This window comes from Hordeum vulgare, chromosome 5H, assembly GCF_904849725.1.
Source record: "Hordeum vulgare subsp. vulgare chromosome 5H, MorexV3_pseudomolecules_assembly, whole genome shotgun sequence".
Lineage (NCBI taxonomy): Eukaryota > Viridiplantae > Streptophyta > Magnoliopsida > Poales > Poaceae > Hordeum > Hordeum vulgare.
The window spans coordinates 374477166-374485068 of record NC_058522.1 but is presented as its reverse complement, the minus strand read 5'-3'; positions in this window follow the sequence as shown (position 1 = coordinate 374485068).

Sequence of the window (7903 nt, the reverse complement as noted above, 5' to 3'; positions counted from 1 at the left end):
TCTTCCTGCATGCTCTAGAGCTCTCTCCCCTTTGTCCTCTTGCCTCTGGAGGTGCCTGCCATTGGAGTTCGCCATGGATCTCGGAGCTTCCTCCCGGCGTCGCTAGAACCTCCCCTCCCGAGCTACTTAAGGCGTCCCCGAGTCCCTCCTAGGGAGCAGCAGAGCCCCTCACCCCTTTCCCTAGTCTCCTCCCCCCCCCCCCCCGAGCCTCGAGCTCCTCGACCGCCATGGCCGCGGCACCTCCGCCGTCGCCGCACATCGCCTCGGTCACCCGCGGTGGCGGAGCCGCCTCCCATGGGCGCGGTGAGGCACGGGACACCTGCCCCTGCCGCCGGCTGCACCTCCCGCGCATGGGAGCAGCAGCAGCAGCAGTGCCGGCCGGAGCCCCCCCCCCCCCTCCTGGCCCTGTCGCGGCTGGAGGTAGGGGACGGGCAGAGAGGAGATGAGAGGAGAGGAGAGAGGAGAGGAGAGATGGGGTAGGCCCCAGGTGTAGGTGAGAGAGAGGAGAGAGAGTAGAGGAGTGGATAAGGCAGGCCCCGGCCATAAGAGAGAGAGAGAGAGACGGGGCCAGGGGAGTAAGTGGAAACGTATTTCTGAGAAATACGTTTTCCTGTTAGGAAATTGTATTCCGACGAAAGGCGCTTTCGGTTTCAGCCTAGGGACCTATGTGCAGATATTTTTTATTGTAGATTGGTCCCTGATCTTCTTTCGCCCGTAGCTCCGATCGAGGTAAAACCAGCGGCCACGTCTTCGTCTCGTCGAGCCCGTCTCGACTATGTTATTTTCATGAGATGTTTGCTCAGTAAAAATTGACCATTTTGCCCTTGCCCTCCGATCGAGCCCGTCAAGAGAGAACCCTCTCCGGTAAAGTTTCTCGGTGTCGTAGTGCGCTTCTCCGCGGTGTATTCGACGACCCCAGGCAAGTCAACCTCTTATCATGAGCTCCGGATATGCGTGATAGCTTTGCTTGCACTCTGTGTGCTATTTGCAACACCGGTACTCTGTGTTTATATGCATCGGTAACGGCAGTGGTATATTCCTCCGCATTGCTTTTCATATAGGAGGTACTCTCACACTTTGTTCTATGATTCTCTTACATATTTAATTTGTGATATTCATAACTGAGCAATGTAACGTGGGAGACGCCAATGAACCCTTGCTCGCATTTTCTTTGATAATGGCACCATGCCTGAGTCGGTGTTGTTTCCAGCCGTCCGGGGTGGATGCCAACTTTATATTTCTCTTGTCAGCAGTTGTCTTGTGTTCTGAGCTGTTTTTCGGCCGTCACGAGCAACTGTTGGATTTCTTTCCATGACAGTGACCCTATGCTCTGAGCTGTCATTCGACCGTCTTAAGGAACTACCACATTCTTCTTACCGACACCGCCTCATGCTCTGAGCTGCTTTCCGGCCGTCTTGAGTCGGGGTTGAGTTATTCCGGTAATGTCCCAGATCTGTGTTGTAAAGACCGATCTGGTGGCTACCGATTTATTTGTTGATTCTATGTGAGGGTTCCGACGGTCCCACCTACAGCTATAATCGGTAAAGGAATTTCTTGCTATTTATATCGTACTGTTGAGATTACTGTCTATGATTATTTTACTCGACGGTTTATGGCTATGCATCAACAGTAGTGGTTGAGCTTATCTATCATCGGATTACTGTGACACCACAGTGTAAGCTATGAAAGATACGTTATCTGAGTTGAGACAATCTAGTTGGTTGATCGAGTCACCTGTCCGGGCATTATCGTACAGCCACATTTTGCCGGTATGGGACGGCCGTGACTTGAGCTAGTCGCGTGATCGCTCTCACCGGTACCTCCAAAGAGGGAGGGTTATGCATGCGTGCTACCGTGGCCCGGTAGGCGGTGATAACCCTGTGAGGCCAGTTGAGATAGGGCTGACTGGCACTCTTTGGCGATAGCTAGACAAATGCTGATGACAACAAACCTTCCCCAGCAACGGCACCAGAAGAATGCTACTAGCACTCCCCAGCAATGAAACTAGAAGAATGTTGTTGACGGCCCACCAGCGCGTGGGTTCACAGCAGTTTTCGAGGGTAGAGTAGTCGACCCAAATTTGTAGATTCGCCAGGCAGGAGGTGAGAGAATACTCTCGAGTATTAGCAGCTTAATTTGTCTGATTCAACCGTGCCTGAAAGATTAGTATCTGCAAGCAAAGTAGTAACAGTAAAGTAGTATGATAACAACGGTGTCAGAAACGGTTTGTTGACACGACAGACTATTTCTAACGATTGTATCAATGGAGCCAAGTTGCCTCGTTGACGGAAGTTGTCAGTTCTCATCAACGACCAGCAATCAAGATTGTAGGAGGTAGCACAGTGCAACAAGTAATAGCAGTGGCAAGGAACAGCAGTAGTGACAGCAGTAGCAAGTAGCAACAGTAGCAAGCGACAGTAGTAGCAACAGTAGTAACACAGCAAGACAAGTAACAACAGTAGTAACAGCAACAGAGCAAGACAAGTAACAACAGTAGCAACAGTAGGACAAACTCGCAGGCAATGGGTTGGTGATTTGTTTGGATGATATTCATCATGCAACAGTTATAACACGGAGAGATATGTGGCTAGCTCCCGTTCGTTAATGTGATGTAGGCATGCATTCCGTGTTGTCATACGTGCTTAGGGAAAAGAACTTGCATGACATCTATTGTCCATCCCTCCCGTGGCAGCGGGGTCCAAAAGGTAACTACGGGATATTAAGGTTCTCCTTTTAATAAAGAACCGGACCAACGCATTAGCACTTGGCGAACACATGAACTCCTCAAACTATGGTCATCACCGGGAGTGGTTCCGGTTATTGTCACTCCGGGGTTGCCGGATCATAACACATAGTAGGTAACTACAACTTGCAAGATCAGATCTAAAACACACATATATTGGTGACAACATAATAATTTCAGATCTGAAATCATGGCACTCGGGCCTAGTGACAAGCATTAAGCATGGCAAAGTAGTAGCAACATCAATCTCAGAACATAGTGGATACTAGGGATCAATCCCCATCAAAACTAACTCGGTTACATGATAGATCTCATCCTACTCATCACCGCCCAGCGAGCCTACGAATAGATTACTCACGAACTATGAAGAGCTTCATGGAATTGGAGAGGGAAGAAGGTTGATGATGACGATTTCCCCTCTCCGGAGCCTAAGACGGACTCCAGATCTGCCCTCCAGATGAAGAACAGGTGGTGGCGGCGGCTCCGTATCGCAAACGCGACGAAAACTTCTTTTTTATTTTTTTCTGGGATGAAAGGGGACTTATAGACCTGAGGTTGGGGGCGGCAGAGCCGTGTGGTCCCCACAAGCCTACCCACCGCCACCAGGGTGGTGGTGGTGGAGCCAGAGCTTGTGGCCCACTGGCCCACCCCCTGAGGTGGAACTTGGCGCAGATATTTTATTATTTTCCAAAACTGCTCCCCGTAAATTTTGAGGACGTTTGGAGAACTTTGATTTCTGCACAAAAATAACACGAAGGCAATTGTGCTGAAAACAGCGTCAGTCCAGGTTAGTTCCATTCAAATCATGCAAATTAGACTCTAAAAAAGGGCAAAAGAGTTTTGAAAAGTAGATACGATGGAGACGTATCAACTCCCCCAAGCTTAAAACCTTGCTTGTCCTCAAACAACTCAGTTGACAAACTGAGAGATAAAGAGAAACTTTGACAAACTCTGTTTGATCTTGTTGTTGCAACTATGTCTAACTCATAACCAGAATTTCAGCAAGATCACAAGTTAACCACATAAGCAAGCGACACAAAGGTCTCACGGTAAACTAATATCAATGGCATAATCAGCTAACGAGCAAATAATAATGAGTTTCAAATACCAACACTTCAATCAAAACAAGCATGAAGCAATATGAATAGGTGGTATCTCGCTAGCTCTTTCTGAGACCGCAAAACATAAATGCAGAGCACTTTCAAAGATCAATGGCTGACTAAACATTGTAATTCATAGCAACAAAGATCCACTCATAGTCATACTCTATATCAATCAAAAGCGAAGCATAAAAATGACAAAGGTGCTCTCTAATTGGTGCTTATAAAAGAGGAGGATGACTCGACAGGAAAATAAATATATAGGCCCTTCGCAGAGGGAAGCATTGATTTGCAGAGGTGCGAGAGCTCAAGCTTTGAAAACACAGATAATAATTTTGGGTGGCATGCTTTCATTGTCAACGCAATGACCAAGAGTTCTCAATATCTTCCATGCTACTCATGTTATAGGCAGTTCCCAAACAGAAAAGTAAAGTTTTAACTCCCCCACCACCAATCAATCACACTCGACGGCTAGCCGAATCCTTGGGTACCGTCCATACTAACATCAGTCCGGGGGGAGTCTTGTTTTACAATTATGTTTTTGATTTAAGCGTGGAACTGGGCATTCCAATTACCGGCCCCTTTCTTGTGAATGACAGTGAATAAACACATGTCGAGGATAACACTCCTATCATGGAAGATACCAATAGCCCCCTATCACCACATGAGCGGTTCGGGCATGCAAAACAGATTATTTCTTGAAGGTTTAGAGAGTGGCACATGCAAATTTACTTGTAACGGCAGGTAGATACCGCAAATAGGTAGGTATGGTGGACTCTGATGGAAAAACTTTTGGGTTTATGGAAGTGGATGCACAAGCAGTATTCCGCTTAGTACAAGTGAAGGCTAGCAAAAGACTGGGAAGCGACCAACTAGAGAGCGACAACAGTCATCAAGATGCAATGAGTTTGACTAACATTGAATGCAAGCATGAACAGGATATAAATCACCATGAACACGAACATCATAGAGGCTTATGTTGATTTTGTTTCAACTACATGCATGAACATGCGCCAAGTCAAGCCACTTGAAACATTCAAAGGAGAATACCATCCTATCATACTACATCATAGTCATCTCAAAATTTATGTTGTCATTCAAGACAAACCATTATAAGCTCTCAGCTAAATAACCATGGCATCAGAAACTATGATCTCTAAGTTGTCATTGCAAACATGGTTCTCTCACAACAAAGCTAAATCTGGGTCGACAAGCTAGTCATATTTACAAAAACAAAATAGATAGAGTTCATACCAGCTTTTCAGTCTCAGTCACTTCGTCATGTATCATTGCACAATCGAACGATGTGAACGATAATAAGAGTGCTCGTGCATTGGACTAAGCTGAATGTGCAGGCAAACACAAAGAAGAAGACAAAGTAATATGGCTTTTTGAAAGCTAAACAGGTAAGCATGCAAGAACCACTAAACATTGTAACCAATATCTTCTACCTTGACCCAAAGAAAAAGAAAACTATTTACACGAAAAAGCTCCCAACAAGCAAAAGAAGAAAGAAAAATATTTTTGGGTTTTCTCAAAAGGACGCAAAACAAGAAAACAAGAAAACGAAAATAAACTAGCATGGATAATAGAGTGGCAAAGTGTAAACACCGGCTAACAAAGTGAAAGCATAAGCATGAATGTAAATTCGGTGAGAACACGTACTCCCCCAAGCTTAGGCTTTTGGCCTAGCTTGGTCTGCTCCCAAGGATGGTCCTGGCGAAACCCAAAGTCATAATGGGTGTTATACAGGAGTGTTGCAGCCACTGCCTGAATAGCTGCCTCACGAAGTTGAGCAGCAGTCGCCTCCCTCTCATACTCCTCTGCCTCTCCTATGGTTATGTAGTATCTTCGTTTTACCTGAAAGTCAAAGAAAGCAGGAGTAGGAAGGGTAATATGGAAAACACGATGCCGGTTAAATATCAAGCGGTATAGGAGGGATCCATGATCTCTCTCAAGGAACTGGTAGCGTGTTAGAGCGACACGGTCAAGGTAGGCTGTACGGAGAGGAGGGTCTTCTGGACGGATGGATACTCCAAGAAAATTTGCTAAGCGTGTAGCATAAACTCCACCAAAGAAATCCCCCTCACTGGCATTTTATCCAGCCTCCTTGCTATTATAGCTCCCATATTGAAGCTCATGTCACCCGTTACTGCGCTCTTAAGGATACTAAGGTCGGAAGCGCATAGGTGACAATGTGCACCCTTGCCGTTGATGCACCTACCTATGAAGAGGGCAAGGTAGTGCAGGGCAGGGAAATGGATGCTTCCTATGGTGGCTTGCGTGATATCTCTGGTTTCTCCAACAGTTATACTTGAGACAAAGTCTCTGACCGAAGACTTAGAAGGATTATTAATACTACCCCCATCGCGTATCTTGCAAATCCTATTGAAATCATCCAAATCCACGGTATAGGATTTATTGTAGAGATCAAACAGTATGAATGAGTCACGGCCAACTGAAAATTTAAATCTACGCACAAAAGAGGCAGTGAGCATAGCATACTGTTCACATTTATCCGAGTGGAATTCTTCTAACCCGGCATTGCGGACAAGTGTAAGAAACTCATCCTTGAAACCTGCTTCGATCATGAACTCATTGGAAGGCCATTCACATGGTTGCACCGGTGCTTCCCTTAGTTGAAAAGGTTTGGGCTCCCGAAAAGAAAGGCGAGGACCCTTCTTGCTTGAGGAACCACCATGAAACTTCCTCCTTAACATAATTTCCTTTTGCTGAAATTTTTGAAGTTCAAGAGAAAAGTGAATGAAGATCCACCACACCTTGTAGCAACTACTCCTACTAGTGCCTAGAGACTGTATCACGCGCTAAAACTACTTGGGACCAGCTAAAATCAACATTTCTAGCTCAAGAACAGGGTCACCAAGGTAGCAAGAATTCGCGAAGGATAAAGCACTAGAGCAAAAATTAATTGGGCCAATGGAGGAGTCACTTACCAAGGAGTAATTTCTCAAAAACGGTTCGGAGAATGGTGCTTTGAGCAAGGAGATCAAAAATCACAGCCAAATGAGCAAGAACACGGGTTTGAGCTGCGAAACAATTTTTTCTGGAGGTGGAAGAAGAGGCTGGGAGCTGGAATGAGTGGAGGGGGTGCCTGTGGGACCCACAAGCTTGCACTCCGCCACCAGGGGGGTAGGTGGCGGTGGCAGGGCTTGTGGCCCACTGGTCTGGGCCCCAGGCCAGCCCTCAGGCCCAGTAATTTTCAAAAATTCCAGAAAAAATCATACTAAATTTTCAGGACCATCGGAGAATTTTCATTTTCGAGGTATTTTTCTCCGAGACGCTAAAACAAAAAATGGGAAAAACTAAACTAATTCTATCATTTTTCTTCTAAGCAAAAGAAAATGAAAGCTTAAAACAGAGGTATGTGACTCTTTGATTCATCCGTTTCATGGTCATCGAAAGAAATCCGTCAATGGGATTGATCAAGTCCTCATGACAAAACCTTCTCGAATCGCAAGAGAGAACGGAGAATTTTCGAATAGCCACTAAGTCACCTCAGTGGGGATATGTATGTCCCCAACAAGCAAATCATACTTCATCTTGACACGAGGAATAGGGCATTCAAAGCTCCCAATAAGAATCGATGAAGTGTTTTCGATAGCAGTGATGCAATGTACTCGATATCGTTTCTTCGGAAAGTGCACGGTGTGCTCATTACCGTTGACGTGGAAAGTGACATTGCCTTGGTCTTCCGAGGATGACAGCCATGGCATCGTCCTCGGGAATATCCAAGATAAGAAAGTCTGTTAAGATAGTGGTGTTAGCAACCACAACAGGCACATCCTCGCAAATGTCGATAGGGAAAGCAGTTGATTTGTCGGCCATTTGCAGTGAAATTTCAGTGGGTGTCAACTTATCCAATTCAAGTCTATGATAAAGAGAGAGCGGCATAACACTAACACCGGCTCCAAGGTCAGATAAGGCAGTTCTTACGTAGTTTCCTTTAATGGAGAAAGGTATAGTGGGCACTCCGGGATCACCAAGTTTCTTAGGAGTTCCACCTTTGAAAGTGTAATTGGCAAGCATGGTGGAGATCTCA